The following is a 15,317-nucleotide window of genomic DNA, read 5'->3' as shown; positions in this document are numbered from 1 at the left end:
GGTGATGCTGCTGCTGCTGGATCAGATGCCACACTTTGAAAGCCACTGGTCTGACTTGGGGTGTAATTTAGCAGTAGAGCATATAGCTAGCACATGCGGGGGGGCCCTGGGTTCAATCCCTAGCACTGCAAAAAAATAGTTAAAGACACAAGTCTAGGCAGTGGTCAGTAAACTATAACCCATAGGCCAGATTCAGTCCACTACCTGTTTTGTAAATAAAGTTTTATTGGAATATAGCCATGTTTATTTGTTCATATCTTGCTTCTGGACCACTGAGTAGGAAGAACCTGTATCTGCTGTCTGGTTCTTTACAAAAAGCATTTGCTGACCCTTGGTCTATCCACCAATGTTCCCCCCTTTCATACTGGTTATGTAGGTGTTTCACCTTTCAGAAAGAATACAGTGTGCAAGCATAAAAATGTAGGTAGCAGGGCTGGGGACCTAGCTCAGTTGGTAGAGTGCTTGCCTTGCAAGCATAAGGCCCTGGGTTCAATCCCCAGCACACACACACACACACACACACACACACAAAAGGTAGGTAACTACAAAGTTAAATGATCTAACTAGGAATGTGATCATGAAAGAGCCAGAGGTTCATATCTAAGCTCTTTCCTGAGGTCGTTCCAGCTGTCTGAGATCAGACAAAATCAAAGGGCTCTATCCACCATAATCTGTAAAGGTCAAGTGCTTTCAAAAAGTTCTTTGTCAGGCTGGGGATATAGCTCAGCACTGGTAGAGTGCTTGCCTTGCAAGCACAAGGCCCTGGGTTCAAATCCCCGGCACCACAAAAAAAAAAAAAAAAAAAAAAAAAGTCTGGGAAGCCCAATATCAGAGATGCTGGCCTCAGTAAGGGCCTTCTTGTTATGTCACCACATAGAAAAAGGGAGTATGTGTGCTCAGGTCTCTCATAACTACTAATCCCATCACAGGGGTCCACCCTTGTGACCCCCAACTAAGCCTAATTACCTCCTCAAAGCCCCATGTCCAGTTACCTACAACCTAGGACTTTGGGGATTGTTTTTAGTACACAAACTTTGGGGGACACAGCCCCACCTAGCTACTAAGGCATGTGGGGGGCACAGATATTATACTGAGTCCAACTCAGAAATCTGATCTTCCCCTCCCAAGAAATAATCATTAAATCAAATAGTTCAGAAAAGCTTAAACAACTTCATATTCCCAATTTTGCTTCAGAGCAATGCCTGGGACCAGAAGCATTTCAGGTTTCAAATTTTTTTTTCAGATTGTGGAATATTTGCATATGCATAATGAGATATCTTGGAGATGGGACCCAAGTTTGAACATAAAATCCAATTATGGATCATATATACCTTATAGACTGAAAATAATTTTATATGACTTTAGTGTGCTTGTGTTTCTGCTGTAGCTCCTTCACAAGAGGTCAGGTGTGAAATTTTCCACTTGTAGTGTCATGTCAGCTTTCAAAAAGCTTCAGATTTTAGAGCATTTTGGATTCTCAGATGAGGGATACTCAACCTGTAATATGCTTATCAATTTCAGGCTATGTTTTGATTTCTTTAATGCCTAATGAAAAGTCAATGTAGGGGTTACCACCCCTTGTCCTGCCCCTGTCTTCTTTAATAGATGCAGTACTCTTTGAATCTATTTTTACCTTTGTTGTTTTAAACAATATATCTGACCCTGCATGTTTTGTTTCATCGACTTCAGTGTTTTATTTTGTCTTGGTGGTAGATGAATTGCAAAAGCAGTCCCAATTCTTGATCCTTCGTCATATCCATGTTCTTTGCAATGTGACTTTACAGATTCCCCATCCTCACCCCCTTACCCCTGCATCAACAGAGAGAGAGAGAGAGAGTCTGTTTTCCTACCCCTTGAATCTGGACTTGGCCTGAACTCGCTTTGGCCAGCAGAATGTGGTTCAAACGGTATTCTCTGAGGCCTGAGCCTCATCTGCTTCTGCTTTCTTGGAGATCTGCCACCACCATGACACAAGTTGTGCTAGCCTGCTGGGCATGAGAGACCACACGGAGGAGAGACCAGCCAAGAGCCAGCCCCAAAACAAGTGTGATTCCAACCAAGATCAACAGGACTGCCTCTCTGACCCACAGAAGCAGGAGGAAGCCCAGATGAGATAAGAAGAATTGCCTTAGCTAATCCATACATTGGCCAGCGATAATGAATGCTTATTGTCTGAGGGTGGTTTATTATTCAACAGTAGTTGAATGACAGTAAAAAGGATTCAGCTACCATCCTTTCTACCTTTCTTTGTCCTGGCTTCTCTCAGATGATATTTTACTTTCACATTGTCAAGGATAATGTCTGACCTTCCCTAGACCCCAGCAAGTCTCTGCACTCTTCTGATAATTCCAATGGGAAAATAAAACAGCATTTATAATGTAACTGTTTGGTATTGGGCCTGGTAGTGCCTCTAGGGTTCAACTTCCAGATCTGTGGGTCCAGTGTTATGACTTTGGGGTTGATCAAAAGAAAATGTTTCCAGTCTCAAAATTAAATGTATTTTTGTGGTCACCCAGAGGCTGAAGTCATATCATTGTCCCTTCCTACCTGCAGGGGAACCTGGGTCTCAACCCCTAGTACCAGACCCTGTGCTATGTATTTTCCTCTGTACAAACGCGTGATAAGGTCTAATTCAGAAATTAGGTACAGTAAGAAGCTAATACCTACAACAACTAGAGCAATTATAGTGTAATAAAACTTATGTGAATGTGATCCCTGCCCCATCCCAAATCTTATTGTACTTTCACTTAAAGAAGACACTTTACATTTTTTCTCTGGCATTTCCAAATTGCCAGCTCCATTGCTTTTGGGCTCTGGGACCATTATTATGTAAGATCAGGGTTACTGGAACACAACACTGTGATATTTCCATAGCTGATCTAAGAACTTAGATGGCAACTAAGTGACCAACGGGTGGCAGTGTAAAGTGTGGCCAAAGGGGTGAGTCAGCTCCCAACTGGAATGGTGTAGGATGGGAAGAAATTTCATCCCACTACTCAGAATGCTGAGTAAAACTTATGAATTGTTTACTTCTGGAATTTTCCACTTTAATATTTATTTATTTGGAAGGGTACTGGGGATTGAACCCAGGAATGTTTTACCACTGAGCTACATCCCCAGGTCTATTTTTTTGAATTATTTTTTATTCTGAGACAGGGTCTTACTAAATTACTGAGGCTGGCCTTGAACTTGAGATCCTCCTGCCTCAGCCTCCTGAGTCACTGGGATTAAAGGTGTACACTACCATGCCTGGCCCATTTAATATTTTTGGACTACTATTGTCTGCGGGTGACTGAAACCATGCAAAGCAAAACCACAGGTAAGGGCCGGAGGATAACTGTAATTTTTTACATCTTCATGCTTAGACCATGCCTTTCTTATAAAACTTTTCCTAATTTAAGTGGACTTTGTCAGTGCCTACAGATTGGCTTTAAAACCACCAGCTATATAAAGTAGGAGGGCAGCACCTACCTTCTCCTACCACCCCTCTATGCTGTGTATCCCTAGAAACCAGCGCTCGGATCTATTTCTTCTAGAACCTGCTTTAATATTTCTAAATGACATGCTCATGCTGCATTTAAGGATTTTCAGATTTGTAGAAGAGGTTCCCATTCTTCTCCCACCTCCCTGTTCTTCCTGATAGACACCTAATTTTTCTTGATTTGATGTCAGTTTTTATCCTGCTTATGTAAATTCTATTCAGAACTCTGTTTTCCTTAGAATTAACACACACCTTTGCCTGGGTGCTTTGTTTTCCTTGAACTTAGCAGGGAAAACCAAACTTTCTGCTACAGGCGTAACCTCTTCCTGAACATCAGTGTTCCGTCAATGTCCTTGTCACTCGCCTCCAATGTACAGCCCCCTTAAGTCATTACCCTTAATCCCTGGAGCACACCTGCTGTCCTGGGATCACCTTTTCCCACCATCCTGGGTACTCCTCTCACTTCTCTGGGGCTGGCTTCCCTGTTCCCTGGATCCCATTCCTTCCTGATGTGCTAGCCAGCTTTCTAACACCGTAACAAAATACCTGAGCTAATCAACTTATAAGGGGAACAGGTTTATTTTGGCTCATGTTTGTAGAGGTTTCAGTTTCTGGCTGCTTGGCTCTGTTGCTTTGGGGCCAAAATGGCACAGTACATCCTGGTGGGGAAGGCATGGTGGAGAAAGCAGCTGACCTCATGGCGGCTGCAAGAAGAGAGAGAGGAAGGAGCTGGGGTCCCAATATCCTCTTCAAGGTCACACCCCCAATGACCTAACTTCCTTTCACTAGGCCGACTAGAACCTGCTTCACCACAGGCTGAGGACCAAGCCTTCAACACAAGGGTCTTTGGAGACATTCCAGATTCAAGCTCTAGCACTTGACTTGATTTCCCCTTTCAGCAGTGTGACTCCTCCAGTAACTTCTAATAGGGTGCATGGAGGTGAAATTTCAGCCATTATATGCCTGAAAGCATGTACAGATTGGGTGGGTCCCCCATATCCGTGGATTCTGCATCCTCAGATTCAACCAACCTCATGTTGAAAATATTTGGAAAAAAAATTTCAGCTATACAGAATATGTACAGACTTTTTCTTGTCATTATTCCCTAAATTATACAGTATAACAACAGCTTACAGAGCATTTACATTGTACTGGGCATTAAATAATCTAGAGATGATTTAAATAATGCAGAGAAATATGCACATACTAGGCTGTATTAAGTAAGGAACTTGAGCACTGTAGATCTCAGTATCCATGGTGGTTTCTGGAACCTGTCCCTCCGTGAGACCAAGGAACATGTGTACTTTAGTTTGACACTTGGTTGATAATCCAGCTGGACCTCAAGCTCTAGACTAGAGACTGTTGCCTTCAGAATGTCGCACAAGTGCTGGGTACCTTCTGGTTTTCACTGTTGGGCTCCATGAAACCAAACCATCTAATATTTCTATTTGAACCATCAAATATTTGTGTATGAGTCCCTCCCTATCCCCAGCCCCACTGACTGCAGTTTGTAGATTCTGTCCCCAGTATTCTGAAATGTGCAGCCATTTCCTGTATAAAACTCAATTGTCTATCTACAGATCCAGGCATTGGCCTTGCAGTCTAGAATCACAGCCATCAGTCCTTTTAAAAAAGCATTTTCTTTTCTGAAACTTCTATCGCTGGCCTTCCTGAAATGATTCTTTAAAATTCCTGTCCTGTTCTTGCCTACTTTCCGTCACTGTCGTCTACTTTCTGGTGTATTTCTTCCATACCTTATCTCTCCTTCCAAGCTTTTCATTTCTGCAGCCACTTCATTTGAGGAAGTGGTTGACACGGCTTTGCCTTGCCAAGCCTCCTCTTTTGTTAATGCAAGATCCTCTCTCCACAGTGATCAACTCTAGCTTTTCCATGCACTGATCCTCTGAGAAGTTTGTGTTTGTTTTTAATTGACAGGCTCATGGTGAAAGGTTCCATCCAAGGTCTGGTGGCTTTGCCTCTTGGCTCATATTAGAAAGCTCCTCGGGCTGATTGGAAGTGAGGGACGAGCCATTGGCAGCCATCTGTTGGTTGAGTGTGCAGGAACCTGGCCATTCCAACAGGTGACCAGATCTTCAGATCTTGGGCTGCAGCATGCAGTTCAGTGTTAAAGCACATGCTTAGCATGGACAAGGCCCTGGGTTTGATCACACGCATACACACAACACACACACACACACACACACACACACACACCACACACAATCTGCAGATCTTTTCTGTTGTGTTGGTCAGTTTCCCTGGAGAAGAATCATTCAACCTCTGGGACATTTATACTTATCTCCTTCCATTCTCGCATTCACTGGGCCGGGCACAGGAACAAGGTCAAGTTGTTCGTGTTCATTAAGTGAAATATTTGCATTTTCAGTTTTATTCCTCAGCTGTGATACTCACCAAATTCATAGTCCTCCAAGTTCATCCTCCTGGGGAGCCTCCAAGCTTTTAGTCTAGGGACTAAAAATTTACCCAGATGAAGTTCCAGATTCCATTAGTGGGGATTATTATTGACATCAGTATTAGCTGATGTCAGGTGCTGGATGTTCTTTAAAATGGGTGGTGGCACAGCCCTATTAAAGATAAGGACACATGTTCCAGGGGTGAAGATAAACACTGAGTAATGGCAGAGTCAGGATTCACCCCGCGGGTCGGACGAAGCTCCAGCCCTGTGAGTTAGGGGGAGCAGTTCTTCTCAGTGGGGGACACGAGCATCCACCACTGCATCCCTCAGAGTTCTTGCTGTGGTCACTTGCCTGAGTGCCATTCAGGAAAATGGCAGAAAGCAAAATTCTTGCACTTCAACCAAGACTCTGGGGCAGAACTGATATTACTGATGTTTTTAACAGTTTTCCAGGAGGAGTTGATGTTTAAAGTTTGGAAGAAAATCTGAGATAAAGTTCCTGTCCTCAGGAAGTTGACATTCTCCTCTTTTTTGGTCTGTGCGGTACCAGGGATTGAACCCAGAGGTGCTCTGTTCCTGAGCTCCATCCCTAGCCCTTTTCATTTTTTATGTTGAGACAGGATCTCACTGAATTGCCCAGGCTGGCCTCAAACTTGTGATCCTTCCACCTCAGCTACCTGAGTAACTGGAGTTACAGGCATGTGCCTCTGTGCTGGGGTAATATTCCGGTCTTTATTTGGTGGGGCATGGGTTACCTGGAATTGAACTCAAGGGCACTCAACTACTGAACCACATCCCCAGCCCTATTTTGTATTTTATTTAGAGACAGGGTCTCACTGAGTTGCTTAGGGCCTCACTAAGTTGCTGAGGCTGGCTTTGAACTCACAATCCTCTTGCCTCAGCCTCCCTAGCTGCTGGGATTACAGGTGTGTGCCAACATGCCCAGCTATTTTCCAGTCTTAACTGACACACATCAATACTGAAAAATTAAACCATAACTAACCATAACTCTGGTTATTATTCAAGTCCAAAAAATCTTGTTAAGTCCAATTTTGTTAAGATAGTAACAAAAACATTTTAAATTTTATGTTAAAAATACAATGTAAAATATGTATAATATAAATCCCAGGCTGAGGCAGGAGGATCCTTTGAGTCTAGGAGTTTGAGGCCAGCCTGAGCAACATAGCAAGAACCCCATCTCAAAAAAAAAAAAAAAAAAAAAAAATAGTATAAACCATTTATATATAGAATGTGCATGGTGTGTGTGTATTAATTCAAAGCCAGCCTCCACAACTTAACAAGAACTTGCATCAAAATAAAAAATGTAAAAAAGGGCTGGGAATGTAACCTACTGATAGAACACCCCTGTGTTTAATCCCCAGCATCATAAGGTTTAAAAAATATATTAATATGTAGTATGCATACATAAAATATTTATAATGTTTGTATATTACATATAGCATTAAGAATAAAAAGTTACAAATGGAAAGAAATGATCCTACCACCACTATATTTATGTTTGCACTTTCTCTTCCAGTTTGAGTCTGCATACACATATACGTGTATGTTTTTACAGTCGGTCTTCCAAAAGGCTGAGGAAAAGCCATACACACATTTTTAATGTGATGGGGATCAGAATTTTTTTTCATCATTTTAAAGCATCACTTTCCCCCCATCAGTAGACAGAAGTTGAGAAGATGACGTAGTTTACAAAAATATGTCTGTAAGAGAGAAATGTCTTAAATTTAAAAAGTTGGAGACCCTGTTGAACTTAGTCACCATTGCTCAAGTGGCCTAGCTTGGGCTTATCACAGGGTGAGCCTCTTTTTTCTCCTCTCTCAGTCAACCATTCTTTACTCAAATTGCAAAACAAAGGAGCATTTGTAGTTTGAAGTTACTGATACTAACTCGTCTAGCAAGGTTTTTTAAAAAGGAGCTATTTGCCTTTTGTAAATGGTCTGGGTGCACAGAGATGGTGTTAGTCACCTTCTGGCCAGGTGCCCATGCTTGGACTCAGCCTGTTGGGATGGCTGGCGGGGCACCAAACACTGGAAGGCAGGGGTGACTGGCAGTAGGTCAGCTTATAGCATGAAAGCTGAACTGGAACAACTCTGACCTTGCACTTGCCCCCAGATTGGTCATGTACCATAGAAGAAATTCTCTTGGCTGGGCATGTACAATACATAACTTACCTACTGTCTGTTTTTCTGGAATGTGGAGTGTGGCTGTTTGACCATCACAGCTCACCCTGTAGGGCAGCACGTGGGACTTCAGGAAGGGGAGGAAAATGACTTGAAGCCACAAGCCCTGGATTTCAGTCCTGACTCTTTTTCTAAATAGTTTCTACAACTCGATCCCTCGTGTACTTTCTCTGTCCACGGAGAACCTCACCTGTCAATTATTTTCTGTCCATACCTTTGGGCTTCAGTTTTTCATCCCTAAAATCAAGGAGCCAAATGTTAAACCTAGGTGAGGGAAAAATGGTTACCCTTAGTGTGTAAGAAACTAGAACTCATGGGTCTGTGTATATGTCTGTTTTGTATTCTGGGAACACAATTCCTGTGGCTGGGTTACTTTATAAAAAATAAATTTATTTTGCCTCCAGTTCAGGAGGTTCAATGGCCTGTATCTAGAGAAGATTTAAAAAAAAAAAAAAAACTGGGAGAGTCCCACGGTGGCACAGGGTGTCACATGGTAAGAGACAGAGAGCACATGTGTATGAATTTCAGTCTCTCTCCCTCTTATAAAGCCACCAGTATTCAATCACAGGAGCTCCACCCTGATAAACTTATCTTATCCTAGTCACCTCCCAAAGGCCCCCGCCTCTAACTGCCATGGTTGTAATGTTTCCATCCTTCTTAACACCTTAAAATGGGAATTAAATTTCAACACACAAACACCGGGGGAACACACTTAAACCCAATCCAAACCATGGCAATTAGCCAACTTTCCTGTATCTTTTAATGAGTGGTACATCAGGGACTTGGGTACAAAGCCCCATGGATTCGTTATCTGCAATGTAACTAATTTCCCAAAATATTTTTTTTCCTGATTCTCTTTTATAGTTGTAGATGGACAGCATGCCTATCCTTTATTTATTTGTTTTTATGTGGTGCAGAGGATCGAACCCAGTGCCTCACACGTGCTAGGCAAGCGCTCTGCCACTGAGCTACAGCCCTAGATTCCCAAAACATTAATGGCTTAAAAAAAAAATTATCGTACTCAGTTTCTGCAGGCCAAGACTCTGGGGACAGATTCTTAAAGCTGGGTGGTTCTGGCTCCCGGTCTTTGATGAGGTTGCACTCTAGCTGTGGCCAGAACTGCAGACTCATCTGAAGGCCCAGGTGGGAGACGATCTACTCACTCAGTGCACTTAAGTGGTAGGTAGCAGCTTCATTTCCTCACCAGCTGTTGGCTGGCATTTCAGTTCTGTGTCACCTGGCCTCCCCCTAGGCTGCCTGAATCTCCTGATGACTAGGCAGCTTGGCTCTCCAGAGCAAGTGATAGGTGTGAGAAAGAGAGGGAATGCATGGGGGAGAGAATGCTCCAGGCAGAAGCCACAATCCTTCCAGCCTGATCTTGAAGTGACATATCATCAACCAGGGCTCTGGTACCTGCCTGTGACCCCTGTGACTCAGGAGGCTGAGGCACAAGGTCGTTAAATCTGAGACCAGCCTCAGCAACTTAGAGAGACCCTCAGCAAACTTACAAGAACTTGTCTTAAAAAATAAAACAAAAAGGACCGGGGTGGGGGTATAGCTCAGTGGTAAAGTGCCCCTGGGTTCCAGCCCAGTACCAAAAAAAAAAAAAAAAAAAAAATATATATATATATATATATATATAGAGAGAGAGAGAGAGAGAGAGATGCATAGATAACTGATTAATAGATAAACATGATAAATATACATAGAGAGATGCATAGATACATAAATATGAAAATTTATCAGAATCAAAGAAAATGAATCTCTAGGCTAAAAGAGCTTACCGAATGAATGACAAGCAAAATAAATGAAAAAAATATCAATTTCTGGATTCAATGCCGTGAAATTTTAGAATACCAACAATAAACAGGAGATCCTAAACAAGTTTCCAGAGAGAGGGAGGAAAATAAAATAGGTTACCTACAAGAGAATGATACTCGGCCTGGCATGAGGTTTGTCTTGGGGAATACGGGCTGCTAGAAGACAATGGAGCAGCGCTTTCAACATGGCGCAGGAAAATTAGTCAGAACTTGGAAGTCTATAGCCCTCTAAGGCAGAGTAATCCTATTTTTTAATATAAACTCAGAAGGATTAGCTTTCAAGTGGTAAGTAAACTACATGAGATTGTTCTCCATCAAAAAGATGAAGACAACCTACGCCCTGCCCCTCCGCTGGAGAGAAGAAGACACAGAACAGGAAGGGCGGAGCCTGCCCAGGAGTCCATGGGAAAGCAATCCAGCTTAAGAACCATGTGGAAAGCCTGGAAAGAGGCTTTTCCCCCATTAGAACAGAAAGGCAGAGAGTTCCAAGTACTGTGTCAATCGATGAGAAGAATAAAGTCGATTCCAAGCCAATAGGTTGTCAATAGAGGCTAAGAAGTCGCATGACATTAGTGCTATGGTGAAGAAAATGTGTTTTCCAACAGTAAGCAGGAAATAAGGCAATTAGGAGCAATAGGGGAAAATAGCATAAGAAACTACAAATTTGAAGCAAACTCAATGTGATATGATCTTGATCTTGATTTTAAAACAATAGTGGAAGTTGCCAGGTGCAGTGGCCCTTGCCTGTAATCCTGGTGACTGGAGGCTGAGGCAGGAGGATCGCAATTTCAAATCCAGCCAGCCATGTAAGGAGGCCCTAAGCAACTTAGTGAGATCCTGTCTCAAAATTAAAAAACAAACAAACAAACAAAAAAACGAACTGGGGGTGTGGATCCGTGGTTAAGCACCTTGCGTTCAATCCCACCCTGTACCAAACCAAACCAAACAAAAACCCGGAAACACAGGGAAGTCAACTGTGTCTATAGAAGTGAATGCAAATTTTGTCATCCTTGACACTGTCCAAGTTCAACTGGCAAAAGATGAAGGTGGGAATGCAGAGACGTGGAACAGAGGGCTGGGGATCAGCATCTTCAACAGGGAGAAGCCACAGGTAACAAGGTGATAGAAGAGAAAACACAGTGTCAAATGAATGATTTTAAAATACAAATAGAAGCACTGAAAATATGAACTATGGGAATAGAGGCACGGGGAGGGACGTCTAATCACCTAACTCCTCATCTGTCATAATGGGGAATAAACAGTCTTCAATTGGTTAAATTACAAAGAAATAACAGTGTACATATATTATTTGTTAAAATATCAAGTATCTGGTTATATATATATGTGTGTATGTTATATAAATATATAAGTATATATATATGTATGTGTGCATATATATATATATGTATGTATATATATAAATTTTGGAATACCGTTTGCCAAACTGACTGAGAGAGAGAACTCAGGAATATCTCCATTTTGTCATTGCAAGGATTTAGTAATGAAAAAAAAAAAAAGTTACAACCTCAAATACACTAGAATTGTGCAATGCCATGTAACAGGCATTTGGTTCTGAACCCACACTCCTGAAGCGTAACCACATCCAAAGTCTGACAAAGGACTGGGGAGGTCCCTGTGCAGTCTATTCGTGTGTGAGTTATTCTCCTCCAAAGGAAGTACTCTTTTGCTCACGTTGGGTGAATTATAAATTGAAAGATATTCCATATCCCTGAGGTACTTGGCTTTGAGGAATGTGATATTTAAAAAAAACATTTAAGATGTTTTGGGGTTTTGTTTTTGTTTTCTCTGGGGCCAGATCACAACATCATTTATTTTAAATTATGGGAAAGTTTTATTATTATTTTTTTTTTATTTTTTTTTATTTTTATTTTTTTCACATAAGGCAGTTTATTAAGCAAACAGAGTGTCTCCCTGCAGGGTAAGAGAGAAAATGAGAGGAAAAGAAAGAGAATGAGAAAGGATGTGCACTAGAAAGAGTGTGAAAGCCAGGAGGATAGAGAAAGTGAGGAGGAGAGACAGAAGGATGAGAAAAGATGGCAGGGTAGCTACAGTAAAGCAATTGAATTCCATCGGGCTAACGGGACCAATATCGGAGAAGGATACTTGCAAGCTGACTGATGAACCAATAGCTAGCTAGGATGTTCACAGACTGACAGTAGTTGGGAGGCGGGGAAAATGGCTGCAACAGAAAGGGCAGGGGAACAGCTTTATACATTATATTCCCCTGTTTCTGTTTTTATAAGAAAATCTTTTGCTCTCCAGTTCTTTCCGAAGCCTTCTCTCTCCTTCCTGCCTAAGTGACTGGGGCCAGTTTTGCAGGTGAGATGTAAAAAGTCCATTCTCCTTCCAGACTTCCAAAGGCAGATGGTTTTCATGGACTTCATTTCCTCGATTTGGCAGATCCCCTATTTCCACACTAACTGCCTGCCCCAATTCTGACTTCATTCACCCCTCTAATTTTAGGAACTCCTTCACTGCTGTAGGGAAAGGGGGTGATAACCGATCTGGCTTCTTCGAGCTGGAAGGGGGCAGCATGGGGCAAGCAGTTTGGAGTTCCCTTTTTAGAAATCGGGTCAATTGAGGGGTCCAAGGTAGAAGTCCGGTTGGGGAAGAGCAGGTTGTAAAAGCATCTGGGGATGGGTGCTTCAACCTGAAGTCCGGTGATGAATGCAGAGCAGAGTGTCCGGCAGAATGGAAGGTGGGGCTGTGTCCAGGGGGCACTGGGGCTTAGATGGGGGTCCACTGGCTTAAGAGACAGTGGAAGATCCCATCCCAAGTCACGGCACCAATGTAAGGAATCCCACAGAAACCATGCCGGACACAGGAAATCACATAAGGGAGTTTATTAAGCAAACAGAGCGTCTCCCTGCAGGGTAAGAGAGAAAATGAGAGGAAAAGAAAGGGAATGAGAAAGGGCGTGCGCGCTAGAGAGTATGAAAGCCAGGAGGATAGCCAGAAGGATGAGAAAAGATCTATTATTATTTTTTGTAATGATGATCTGGTCAGAAGCTGTGCATTCTGTTGAGTCAACACATGAAGAAAACCAGATTTTCTTTCTTTGGAAACTTGCAGGTGTCCATACAAATACTCTGGGGTCAGGAAATGCTTAAATGACTCCTTTGCAAAGTTCTTTTACACACTGTCTTCTGTACCAATAATGCTTATAAGAACAGAATGACATTGGTGTCGCCTCTAGTTTATAGGTGAGGAATCAGAGGTTTAAGGGAATCACCCAATATCCCATAACAAAGTTGGAAGGACAGCACCAAAGTCTATTCTGCTGATGCCCACCCGTCCCAAGTAATATCTCTGTCATGAAAATCGCCAGGAAATTCATTGCTCTGGGGTCTCTCCTGGTCTTACATGCCTTGGGTTTTTAGCCCTCCATGTATTTTCTGGGAAGAAGATTCTGGTGTGTGTTGACTTTTTACAAAATAGTTCCTGGTTTGAGGGAACATGGGGAAAGTAACGTATGAGTTACCAAGAAATCAGAATCCAGAAGAGGAGCCAAAGCCAGATGTTTATGCGACACCTCGTGAAGGATTTCCAAGGGATCTACTCACCCCAATAACCCTGATATATGGTTGACAAATGCTTCTCTTTGTGCACAGTCGTAAGTCCAGTTTTCTGACTTACAGACACTGCCAAAACCCCAGGAATCTTTTAATGTGAGTGACTGAGGGTCAAGGTGGCAACTTTTCCTTTTGAACTTCCAGGACAATTCTTTTTGACCAAACAACCTAGTGCTACCCAATACCATATTCTAGGTGACTGGTTGGTTCATAATTCTCCTAAGTTGTTCATAGTTGGCACAAGTCCCAGGCGGAAAGTCCTTCAGGGGAAGAATGAATTAGTCCAACGGGTTTCATGAAACTGTCCCTAGTGAAACAGCCCCACCCTCTTTCCGAGACAAGCCTCCTTGACCAACCCATTATTATCAAATATTCCATTCAGATGTACTCTGGCTTGCGACAGTTAACATTCAAGCCTTCTCTTCGTTTTTTTGTCTATGAGTTGAGAGCCCAGTCACATCCATACATTCAACTGTCGCCAGTCCAGTCTTACCTCTGAGCAGCTAGTACTTTCCTTAGTGAAAATAAAGCCATTTTCCCATTTCATGCCAAGGACTCCCCCTTATTAAACAGAGGCATAGCAGCCCTGCTCTGGTGCTGAGTTAAGACATCCCAGATTGCTCTCCGAGCAGATTGCAATGTCTAAAATGATTAGATCTTTAAGTGACAACCTAAGATGAAAACTCACAGCAGAAATAGAAGTGAAATATAAATACAGAGCTGCTTAAGGCCTTTCAGAAAGCAAAGGTTGGGGTTTGCCTCACAAGAAATAAAGTTACCAAAGCTACATCCCGAGAATGTGGCATTGGAGAGGCTGATGCTTCTGAATTAATCACTACTAATTTCTGTACATCTTAAGAAACTAAGATATGTGGCAAAACCAAGACATGGAAGTGTCCACAAAGAAAGGGGAGGCTTCTTTCTGACCTTCTATCACATTTGTACATAGTTTTAATGATTAGCTTAGAGTGCTGGTCTCCACTACTAGATGTGAACCAAACCCATAGGGATCAGAGACCTCATGGACCCCTTAATATTCCTTGCATGGTAGCATATTGCTTGGTCCTCAGGAGGTTCATAGTAAATGTTTGCTTAATAACCTACAGAACAAGAAAGAAAAAAATGAAATACTATTTCTAATAGTTCATATAAATGGCAACATGATGTTTTCTAAAATATGACTCCTGAGATTAAAAAAAAAAAAAAATTGAAGTCTTAAAGCCATTTCACAGACTAAGTTCCATTCCTCCAGAAAGGTCCGAGGCAGGTAGCATGCTAATGCAGGTTCGGGGGGAGAAGAGATGGACACAGTGTTCGCTTTTAGCATACTACAGTATATGACAGGCATCGAAAAAAGGGGACGAGACTAGATTGGAAATATCTATCCTTGAAAATCTTTATTGTGTTCCCTAGGCAGAGAGAGTAGCTGGTAATTATACAGCATCCCTCCCTCACACAAACCAGATGTTATTAAACCCCAAATTAACTTAATTTGTTTAGATGAATGCCTTAAAGGAATGAGGTACAGCTCCCACCCCTTTTTCGGTACTAGGGGAATTTTTGTCACATTTATGCGTACTTGTTTCTAATTTTGCACAAACAGGGTGAGATTAGAGCTTTGCTGGATCTCAGCAGAAAGATGAGTTTGATTTTGATACGGTGGGCAAAGCAGCCATCAATCCAGGATTCTGTTACCAGTTCAGCCCATCGGTAGGATGCCAGCAGAAATTACGACTGGTTTTTCACCACAACTGGCACTTCCTATAGCTCCTTTTAATAATCTATATAAGAAGGCCTGGTTCATGA

The sequence above is a fragment of the Sciurus vulgaris genome (genome assembly GCF_902686455.1).
Source record: "Sciurus vulgaris genome assembly, chromosome: 18".
Classification (NCBI taxonomy): Eukaryota; Metazoa; Chordata; class Mammalia; order Rodentia; family Sciuridae; genus Sciurus; species Sciurus vulgaris.
This window is presented reverse-complemented; position numbering follows the sequence as displayed.